The 11796-nt window shown below is 42.4% G+C and overlaps 1 protein-coding gene across 8 annotated transcripts in view; it reads right to left on the bottom strand.

Moving 5' to 3' along the window:
* The window catches only part of ADD3 (adducin 3 (gamma)), a 129486-nt gene extending 122593 nt beyond the window's left edge, over window positions 1-6893 (bottom strand). For 3 of the 8 annotated variants that reach the window (XM_010859377.1, XM_010859380.1, XM_010859372.1), the window contains exon 1: window positions 6609-6893. The gene's annotated coding sequence lies outside the window, so the exon portion shown is untranslated. The other 5 variants (XM_010859375.1, XM_010859370.1, XM_010859378.1 and 2 more) reach the window with 4 other exon arrangements.
* Window positions 6894-11796: the final 4903 nt, after the last annotated feature.

Here is an 11796-nt window from a genome sequence, read left to right on the forward strand (position 1 = left end):
GCCTGGCAGGCTGCAGTCCATAGGGTCACTCAGAGTTGGACACGACTGAAGCGACTTAGCAAACATATTTTATAATAATAATTCAGCTCTGGCATAGTTAAAAACCAGTCTATACAATCAATCTTCCTAAGAAGGAAATTTACAAAAACAAAAAGCCTTTAGACATCAAGGATGAGTTTCATCCATTTTTTATACTTTTTGGTGATCATGCAACTACTTTTTAAGTTATGCTAGACAATTATGAAAACCACATTTATTCTTCAAGGTTTCTAGGATACTCTTTTAAATTGCTCCTTCAGTGTAGTAAGTCATGTCCTAGAAACCTGAAAGCTACTATTGATGCAGCTTTTCAAAGATACACAAAAAGAAAATAATTTAAAGAAAACAAAAGACTCTGATTCTCACTATCTACGCTATCATCTAAGACTTGACAGTAAGTTAAATGGCACTTTAACGTTCAAGTATGTTTTCAATTGTGTAATTAACTTACTTTTGAGCTTGATTTTGTGATTAGTCCACATATAAGGGATCAACATTATGAAACAAAACACACACACACGTCTTTTTCTCTAACATTTTAAACTTTCAGTTAATTTCAATTAAAACTGTTCTATGCATGCAGTTGATATTCAAATAATCACTACATGAATGCCAGGTGAATCATTTTGTAATTCACCTGAAAGGAAGAGCATCCTCCAAGTAGTATGGTTACACATGTGTGTCCATAACTAGCTACTGCTAGAAAGAAAAAAAAACTAATCAAATTCATCTAACTTATTAGACATAAGGGATATACAAGGGATAACAAACTTTTTCTTTCAAGCCATAGTCAATGAAACACTGCTAACCTGTATGATTTAGAGAGGATTCTTAGTATACACAACCCACTGCAGTAAAAATTTGAAACTGTCTTGGCTTTTGGCCAAAAGAATTCAGTCACTAGCAAGACCTGAAATACCTCATAACAATCTCATCTAGAAATACTAGGGCACATACCCCAAGATCAAATGATAAAGCATTAACAGAAGACATGAAATAAAGTATTAGGGCACCCATTTTGAATCTCAATGACTAGCCACAGTCTACGACTGCTCAATTAATTTCAAATAGGGTGTTTATGTTTAAAAGAAAGTACTCTTGATTAAACATCTTAAATGTATTTTATTCAAATTCTACATGTTCAATGTTTCCAAAGGAATCTGAAACAGCACTGAATTTTAATATCAGAAAAATGAGTATTTAGTGTGAGAAACATATTAGTAACCTGAGTCTTCAATACAGTTTGAGCTTTCTTAATTCAACGGATGCTGTTTTTAAACACTGCTCCCTAATATTACCTTTCACTAAATTGCCAACAAAGGACATATTTGATCTCTACAATAGTAATCCTAAACATTACTTCAAACAGCTACTAATTTAGGTTATAATTAACTGGCTTGACCTATCAATGACACTGGTGAAGCATCAACACAGAGGTCCTTGAGGAATGGGAGTGACAAAGTAAAAGCCACTTATAGCTAACTGTAAAAGGTAAATCAGGTGGAATTTTGAACAAACTGAAGTTAATATTCACCTCAGGTTGATGCAGTGTTGATAATCAGAAGATCAAGACTTAGTGCAGAACTAGAATCAACAAAGAGCCTGTTGGACCAGCTGGGGCCCTACACATCTGGCAAGCTTAAAGAACAACAAAAAAAGACTTGAATCTTCAGTAATTAAAAAGATAACATGGTACAGCCCACAATCTAGCATTCGAGCTACACGTATGTCATGTGAAAAGAGAATCCTCTTCCAAAGTCAAAAGGTGATTCTACTTTATGCAGATTGGTTACTGCCGTTCAGATTTAAACGCATCTTCGTGATATGAATACAGGAGGATGTTGCTAAACAAGGCATATGCACAGCTGCAGTCTTGGAGACCCTGTGAAGATACTTCATTCATTTGCAGGTATTACCCCAAGTTTCATAGCAGCAGGGGTTACTGGCTATGCGGACTTACTTTCAAATCAAGCTCTGGGTTCAGAACCAGCCAGTCTGTGCCTACGAGCTATACAAAATACTTAAACCTTTATGTCTGTTTAGGCATTGGGTTGTTATGAGGATTAATCATATAAAAGTCTGTGCCTGGCACAGAGGTAGAGCAAATAATATTGGCTGTTACAAATATTTGCTGAGTCTTCACTTGCTGGGTCACATGATAGAACCACCTTCAAAAAAAGTAACTTTATAGTGATGCTGATAAACACATAAAAGACTGAGGACCAAACTATATTCTAAGCACTTTACACATAAAAACTCATATGGTTCTGATAGTATTATTCCCAACATTTTACAAACCCAATTTGTTCAGAGTTGGGTTTTTATGATTTTATATGATTTCTTTCTCGAATAGAAATAAAATTTCTTGTACTCTGATGACACACAAAAGTGCTGCCCAGTACTGCTAACCAACTACTTTGAGATGGCAGAGATTAAATAGCTAACAACCTGCACAGGCTTAAGTGTAACAAAAACACTCAGGCACAAGAGACCTATTTCAGGAGGGCTCACAATCTCAGAGGTTGGGCCCTGCCCTGTATTTGGGTTTGAGGATGGTGTGTAGGAGGTGGGCTGATGCTATGTCCTCTTACTCTCAAAAGACATTCTGGTTTTACAAAGACCACATCCACACTTCAAACGTCACTGAGCAGAACCTGCATTCATACCGGTGTAACGTTATTGAAAAGGGGGTTAGAAATAGCAAAGTGTGCAATATCATTTTCTCATTCATTTTCAGAATGTAAAACATATTCTGAAAATACAATCTATCATGCAAAATAGTTCCTAGATGTCTTATGATCACCTGTGTCATATGTCTACCAACAAGCATTTCCTTATAACATATATGTAAAAAAGCTGCAACTTACTGAATGCCTCATAACCAACTATCTCAAGAGCTCAAATTATGTTTAACATTCAAAATAGACATACCAATTTTTTTTCTTTAAAAGCAACTATTGCCAACATTTTTCAGTCACTTAAGAGTTTTAAGAGCAGAGACTGAACTCTTTGGAAAAAGGAACACTTAAATATAGCAAAAGTGGCCTTTTTTCCTCCTGGTCTTCCCTCTGCAAAGGTAATCTGCTCAATTTAAGCAGAGGAAAATGAGTTACAGTGCAATTACAATGCAGTGGAGACGTTTAGATATACAAACTTTATACATTCGCTCCAAAAGTAACTTAACCCTATAAATGAATGGGTCCTATAGCTTACTTTTTTTTTTTTTTTTTTACAAAATACTCAAGCATCTTATTTAAAAATGACAAATTATGAAGTATTCTTATTTTACTCCCTTTAACAATCTAATTAGAAGTCCTCCAAAGCCCAAAGTAGGATGAACCCAGCATGGTGCTGATGCACTCCATTCCAAGAAAAGCAACCATTTCATACTACTAAATCTAGTGTCATAACATAAAAAGTTCATGCACCTTCCAAATGGAGCTGATTCCTACCCCCCAAATCTTATCAACTCCCTCACCAAACTTGCATATAAATTCCCACTCAAAGCCTCTTGGTTGATTTAAATTCCTTCTCTCTCCACACCACTCCAGCAGGTCAATTACAACAGCACATGTGCCAAAGAAATTAGTGGTTTTACTCACGCTCCCATTTTAAACGGGCACCTACTTGCAATTAAATCTCTCCAACAAAAAGTTTACCTGAGGCCGTTCTTGCTATTTTACTAGAGGCCTAGCTTATTCTACCTGTCTCTGTGGTCTTGCCTCAGCTATAATGGCATACTTCCAAACAGCCTGGACGCCCCCAAACACCAGCTAACCGGACCTGCAGCCAACTCTTGCCTGTCACCCCGGGCAGGAAGCACAACCTAACATGTATACATTTGTAGGGGTGGGGTGGGAGGGTGTGTGTCGGGGGGATGGGGACACAGATTACAGGAGAAAGGTTTGATTGAATACTCTCAACTTGGTAACAGAAGTGTTTTTTTTTTTTAACGAGGAAAACAAACCAACACTTCCTCCCTTACCTCCACCTTTTTCCAAGCGCGGGAACCTCCCAACCCTCCTGGAGCGCACCTTCAGAGCTTAAGGTCCCTCGGATCCCGAAGCTTCGGCCAGTTCTTGGTTTTTAGAACTCCCCGTCCTCTGGGAGAAATCAGAGGACGCCCGAAAGACTCGGGCCCACCCCGCGGCGCCCGGAGATCCTCCCCTTCAGGTCCACTTTCCTCGCCCGAGGCTCCCGTTCCAGTCCCGGAGGGAGAAGGGTTCACCTGAGGCCGCAAGGGCAGCCAATAGGAAAGTCCCCTCGGCCCTGCAAGTCGCCGCAATCCAACCCCCGCGCGACCCCCTTAGAAGGGTCCCCGCAGCCCAGCCCGCGCGGGCGCCTGCCGTCCCCGCCGCGAGAAGCGGTGGAAAGGCCGCGCCTTCTCTCCCCTCAGGATTACCTCGCAGCGCGCAGCCGGCTTTGTGCTTCCCTCCCTCCTCCGCGGCCGCCGGGACTGCAGCGGCCGCGCGATCCTCCACCGCCGCCTCTTAAGCGCCGCACGGCTCCAGAGGGGAGGGCAGAAGGGGAGGGGGCGTGAGGAGGGAGGGACCTGGGCGCCGAGCCCTGAGAGGCAGGAAGCGGCGACACCTGGGTCACGATGCTTCTAGCTCTCGCTCTCCGTTTTTAAAAATACAATTTAAACCCCTCTCTTTCCCCTCCCGCCCCGCGCCCCCGCGACCGTTACCGGCAGGGCGGCTCACGCTCTGGCGGGACTGGCCGAGAGCCCTCGAGCGTCCCCTGGCCCCGCCCCTAAGGCCCCGCCCTTAGGCCCCCAGGCGCCTCTGGCTCCACCCCCACAAGCCCGCCCCTCGCGTCCCCCGAACGCCCCTGGTCCCACCCCTCGGGTCCCCGAGCGTCCTGGCCCCGCCCCTCGGAATCACAGGATGTTCCTGACCCCGCCTCCTCAAGGCCCCGCCCCCAACGCGGCCCCTCGGGCCCCTCCAGAGCCTTGGTACCGCCCCCTACGGCCCCCTCCTCTCCCGCCCGTGCCCAGTCTCTAAAGCCGCGGCCGCGGGGCCCTACAGGCCTGGCCTCTGGGAGGGCCTGGTGCGGGGCAGCTGTCTGGCATCTCTTCAGCGTCCTCCTCCAGCTCTACAGCTTCGATCCGTTGCGTGCCTTGCGGGAGGGTCGGAGGAGTAAAAGACCCCGACGGAAGCTCGACCACAAGGGATAGGAAGGGCGCCTTGGAAATGCCGCCCGCCCAAATCTGAGCAAGGCGCCCCCCTCCCCCCACCGCCGGCCACACTCCTAAGGTTGAGCCACAGCTTTCAGAGTCAACCTCGACCGCCTACACTGGCTGTTGGGTCTTCAGCGGGAGGCCACTGCTAAGGTTCAACCTCCGCACGCCCCTCACTGGAGGGGCCTGGGTGTTCTCAGCATAGTTGCTTATGGGGGCGCCTCTTTCCCCCTACTCACCTCCACAGAGGGACAGGGGCTCTCTTTTATCAGCTCCACTTGTACGCCTCAAGGGTCTTCACCCCGAATTTGGCCCCTGGCCTTGAGACCTTATGAGAGCTCATCTCTTGGAGGTGAAAAGTCAAGTCACTGCCAGCCTTGAAAATGAATTCGGGGCCGGGTAAACTTTGCAGGGATGTGGATCCATCCACAGGTGACACTGGGCCACCCACCCCCCGCCGCCCAGACAAGACCTACCCTAGAAATAGACCTCCCAGCAACGCACACCTTTCTCTACCACCCACGGCTTGCACCCCTCCCGCATACGTGTCCTGCACGGGCACAAATCCACTCCCAAGCCCACCCTCTGAGCGACATTCTGGTTATTCACGGTCTCTTGGGTCAACCCCACCCTAACACACAACAGCAAACTTCATTCCCCACCCTTATCTCCCTTCGTTTCCAAGGCACTGGCGACAGGCCACTTCATTTCCTTCCTCCTCTGCAGACTCTTCTCTTCCCCCTCAAATACTTCGTGCCATCCCCCTCATCTTCATCCCCTCCCTCTTCCCTAAAAATGTGCTAATTAAAATGTAGTTTCCTCTTCCCACATATGAAGTGTGGAAAATGAATCTTGTCTTGGCAAAAACTGTGATTCATTTATCCTCGCTTTCTCTCTCCACTGGACCAAAGCTATAGAAATTTTAGTCTACCACCATCTCCCATATGCTCAAAATCTAACCATGCCTCATGGTTTTTAAATACCCCTAAAGGGCGGTGGGGAAGGCTTCCTGGCTTTGGGGAGAAAATATTTAGAAAACGCTTGGCCTGTCATTTTATTTGGCATTTTAAAATATCTGCAGTATTTGAGAGAGATATTGGGAGTGGCTGGATGTTTTTTTGCATTTAGAAAGCAAGAAATGAAAAAAAGCTTGGCACGCATCAAGGTTAGCCTGTTTATGAATAGCCCCCCAAAAGTGTGTTAGGGGTACATATCAGACAATAGTCTCCACTGCACAGGACGTTTGCCTGTCACAGATCTAGACCTCCCCCCCGCCCCAAAGGAAGACAAATTAACATAATCCATTTTAAGCATGTCTGATGAGCAATCCTTCCCGTGATCACTCCATTTCCCACAGTTTCTGGACAAAATGGATAAAAGATTTGCTTACCCGCTTAGGATGCAAGGCTTTCTTGTGTCCAGGGCAGTAGACGTGTGCGTCTTCTAGGTGTGGATTCTGCAGTGCTGCACAGAAACCCACTGCAGCCTCAGACCGGCGGCAGCGGCGGCTTCTCCCAACGCCGAGTAGTAAAGTGTGTGACTCTGGTAGAGACTCCACAATTACCATTAGGCGCTTGCTTATGAGAGAGGAGGCGGAATCTTTCTTAAAGGAATGGGTAGTGTTTTTCCTCTCCACTATTGCTTCATGAGAGGCTGAAAGGGTGGAAGCAGGGAGTTTTTTTGGACTGAGTGTGGCAGTACAGCTGTGGGAGGTCAAGGTTAAAATTAACTGGGTGATCGAGGGACCGATTTAGTGTGAGTCAATGAAATGCTAGAAGCATTGGTTTTAAAGAGCCCTGCTAACTTCAAGCTCTGGGGTCCATGGCAAAAATAAAGTGATGTGCCTTGAAACTGACTAGTACTTTGTGTTAATAATTAATTTCGAATCATCGCTTTAAACTGATAACTCTACAAAGGGAGGTTATTTCATATTTAATACAAGAACATGAAAAGGAAAATAAAACACACAATTGGGAACAAGAGTCAAGTCTTACTAATGCACGCATATCTGCTATTTCAGTGAATATCAGTATTAGAAAATATTGTAAATCAATTGTACTTCAATTAAAAAAAGAAAAGAAAATATACTATTGACAGATCAATCTGTACTTATAAAAATTATAATATTATTTATAGAAAAAACAATAAAAATCTAAACTAATGTAAGAAAATAATAGCTGGCTATTATGCTATTTCAGTGGCAATTCAAAGTTCAGCAAAATTAAGGAACTCATACGTAGATTACTCTAAATGCGTCCAAATTTACTATTTACACTATTAGAATGTGGTGTGTCCACACAGGAGGAGAATGAGTCTGCTTTATAACTTTAATTTTTATCTCAAATAATATTCCTCAATTTAAGCACTGAACATCTGAGATTTTTTTTCTTCAGTGGTAAATGAGGAGGTGTGGTCCCAAAATATGAATAGAGAAAAATATGAAAAATATTCTGTGATTGATGATTTTACACAGCTTTTGTTAACTACCAGTGATCTTGAGCAGGTAAGTAAACTTTTTTGTTCCATAGTCCCCTATTTTTTAGAATAAGGATGTTGCATTGAAATTTTCCTTTAGCATCCCAAAATACTATGATTTTTATGACAATTAAACGTTTATATTTTTGTTATTTGATGCATGTGTATTTCACTCCACACTCTGCTTCTCCTGAAAACTTAGATTAAAAATGTCTTTATTTTAAATGTATAAGCAGAGCTTATTATTTACAACTATTCCAAAACTATTTTGCAAATCACCATATTGTTTTTGTAAAGTGAAAAAACTTAATTTTATCTGACTTATGATTGTGTACCCAATTATGACCAATTTTCCTGCAGCAGAATCCTACAATATTGCTAAAAATACTGACTGACTGGAATACAAAATATATGTTTAATAGCAATTGGAACATCGTTAAAAAGAACTGGTACATCCTCAGATGGTAGAGTTGGAACTGAGTTTAGAGCTCACCGACCCCAACTCTGTAATTTCACAAGTGGAGAAAATGGAAACCCAGAGAAGCAAAATGGGGGCTCAGGGAAGTTAACTCAGTCTCTACTCTTCACATACACGACCCCATGGACTGTATCCCATGAGGATCCTCTGTCCATGGAATTCTCCAGTCAAGAATTCTCCAGGGGATCTTCCTGACCCAGGGATCAAACCTGGGTCTCTTACACTACAGGCAGATTCTTTACCGTCTGAACCACCAGGGAAGAGCCTTCACACACACAGCAAATAAACAACATGTATGAACATACACTGTTTCACAGACCCACCCTGGGGCCTGAGCAAGACCTGTCACAACAACAACAAAGTCTTTCACTCATTTTGTGTTCATGTAGTATAAAGACATATCAAACAAGTGCTCGTAATGTGTGTGAATATTAACACAAATATTGCCTTCAGGCTTGGAGGTGTTTATGCTGGAAAGTAAAGAAATTTGTCCCCAGGGAATTTTTTTTTAAGTGACCTCTAAGGAAATTCACAACAATTATTTGCAAACTCTGATTCATCTTCCACCCAAATGATAGGTCCCTGCACTTCTTTTCTTGCATCCTTTGGTGCCTCAGTTCCCTTTTGTCTAGATCCTCAAGAATGCCTGTGAAGAGGAAAAGTTCATTTTGGAGCCAGGGAGGGGAAAGTATTGTCGAAATTTAGTTCTGACCTTCAGAGATGCTTTTTGGAAGTTGCTTTTGGGGCTAGAGTCTAGCATTTTTTCCTTAAATCCTCATCTGATGCTCCTCGTAAGGAACCTGGCATACCTCCCTAGTTTCAAGGGGGCATTACCTTATATTAGCTGACAGAGCAAACTTGGTATTTTGTGTACTTAGCAAGACAATTTATCACTTACATGTTTTTTTTTAAGCCTCCCATGGGGAGAGATGGAGAAGGAAATGGCAACCCACTCCACTATTCATGCCTGGGAAGTCCCATGGACTGAGGAGCCTGGTGGGCTACATGAGGTTGCAAAGAGTCAGAAATGACTTAGCAACTAAACAACAACATAGAGAATTGAAGAAAATTAGTTGCCCAGTTTCTTCATCTCTTTTTATCTTGCTCTTCTGCAAGGAAGGCAGTTCGTCTATCAGGTGCTAATGGACAATGAATAAAATGGCTGTTATTTGTATAATTCAAAGCAACCCCTCAAAATTAAATGCATTTCTTTGTATCTTCCCCAAAGTACTGAGCATAGTCTCTTATATAAAGGCACTTAATAGATACTCTAAAAAATGAATACACAAATTAATGAAATGAATAGCCCCCCAAAATATCCAGAAACTGATTACAAAGTGTTTTTGTATGTTTGTAATTTGCATTGTCTAAAACAACTGACTCCATTCTCTACCTCCTTTTTCTCTAACACAGTCATGATCTAAGATAAACAATCTCCTTTCTGTAGAGCTTTTTAGGCATGCCTGATTTGTATTCTCCAATTAAATTGTAGCCACAAATCACTACATGAACTCTGGGTAGATCAAGCAGTAGCCAAGACACTCTCTGCCAAGAGAACAGAGGATTAAATTTCAGAATTCCAGTGCTCTAGTTCTAGTTGTGAAACCAACTGGTTATGTGACCTCAAACGAGTTTCTGGACATGCTTGTGCCTCAAGTTGAACCATCTTTTAAATGGTGGTGGCGGATGTTAAGACCTGCCGTCCCTACTTCATAGGGTGGTTATAGAATTCAAATGATAATAAAAGAAAAAATGCTTTGAACTTTTCAAAGCACTTTGTAAAGAAAAGGTGTTATTATAGACAGATGTATTTAAAATCAATTATCTAGTTCAAGGGACTTTACCCTAAACAACCTGTTTTACTACTTTACTAGTTCGGAAAGCAAACAGGTTTATCTCTTCCTGTATGTGCGTGCACACACACACACACACGTATGCACCCTGCTGCTCCCAGTTTAACAACTTCTCAGCTTTGATGCTTTTCCCTTGGGCTGGGAAATAGCATCTGTAAAATGAAGAGCTAAGAATTTGTATAGAGAGCCCTCCACCATCATTTCCCCCAAAATTCACATTTTTAAAGCTCTCAGACAGAAAAGTAAACTCAGAGAAGCGCAACAGTCTTTTCATACTTCTTAATGTCATGTATTCTGTCCGTGGGGTTAGATGAACCATTCATTTGGAAACTTGGCCATGCTACATACATTTTGATCACCCCTTTGTGCCAAGAGAGTGTGGAAAGTATTTGGGGAACAGAGGGGGAAGGACTGACATGGAACTCATGCTAATGAGTTCCCCACTCCCCAGGGAGACATAATCAGAGTGATACTCAAGGATGTATCAACATATTTTAATAGTACTATGTGACCATATGGTTTATTTTAAAGGAATTGCCTCAGTTAAATGCCTGACAGTTTCTTATACAACTGCTTAAGTAACCAGGCCTGATACATCTCTGTAACGTTTATAAAATATCACCCTCAGAGTCTTCCCTTTTTCCCCAAAAGGTATTTATTGTCATTTATTCATTCTCCACTTGATGAGTCTTTTAAGATTATCATGCGATTAGTCACTAAGTTGTGTCTGACCCTTGAGACCTCATGGACTGTAACCTGCCAGGCTCCTCTGTCCATGAGATTTTCCAGGCAAGAATACTGGAGTGGGTTCCCATTTCCTTCTCCAGGGGATCTTCCAGACCCAGGGATCGAACCCTGGTCTCCTGAATTGCAGGCAGATTCTTTACCGACTGAGCTACCAGGGAGTCATCATGGCTAAACAAATAACTGCTAACACACAATGGCTAAACAAATAACTGTAATACACAAAAAACTAATAAGCAACTACTGTAAATAAGATATTCCAATAAGAGCCTCATACATAGTTAGGTTAAAAAAAAATCAACCTACACAAAAAATCAACTTACCAGTTTCTGTGTAGAGAACACAAAATGAATACAAAATATGGGCTTCCCTGGTGGTTCAGTGGTAAAGAATCGCCTTCCAATGAAGGAGATATGGGTTCCATCTCTGTTCTGGGAATATCACACATGTCTCAGAGCAACGAAGCCCTTGTGCCACAACTAGTGAACTTGTGCTCAAGCCTGGGAACTGCAACTACGGAAGCCCATGCACCCTAGAGCCAGTGCTCAGCAACAAGAGAAGCCACTGCAATGAGAAGCCCAGGTACTGCAACCAAGAGTAGCCACTGCCCATGCAGCAACAAAGACCCAGCACAGCCAAAAATAAATAGTTTTTAAAAAATTAGCACAAAGTATGCAATTGCTATGTTAAACCTAAAATACATTGTTTATTATCATCACATGCCTTAAGATTTCGGGACCAGTCTTTAATGTATATATCTGAATTACATGATCTTAAAACTGAGTGTTTTATTGAGGAAACCAGAATTGAAAGACACACGTGTACCCCAATGTTCATTGCAGCACTGTTTACAATAGCTAGGATGTGGAAGCAACCTAGATGTCCATCAGCAGATGAATGGATAAAAAAGCTGTGGTACATATACACAATGGAATATTACTCAGCTATTAAAAAGAACACATTTGAATCAATTCTAATGAGGTAGATGAAACTGGAGCCTTATTATATAGAGTGAAGTAAGTCAGAAA

Source organism: Bison bison, unplaced genomic scaffold (assembly GCF_000754665.1).
Source record: "Bison bison bison isolate TAMUID 2011002044 unplaced genomic scaffold, Bison_UMD1.0 scf7180017864456, whole genome shotgun sequence".
In the NCBI taxonomy this organism is placed as follows: domain Eukaryota; kingdom Metazoa; phylum Chordata; class Mammalia; order Artiodactyla; family Bovidae; genus Bison; species Bison bison.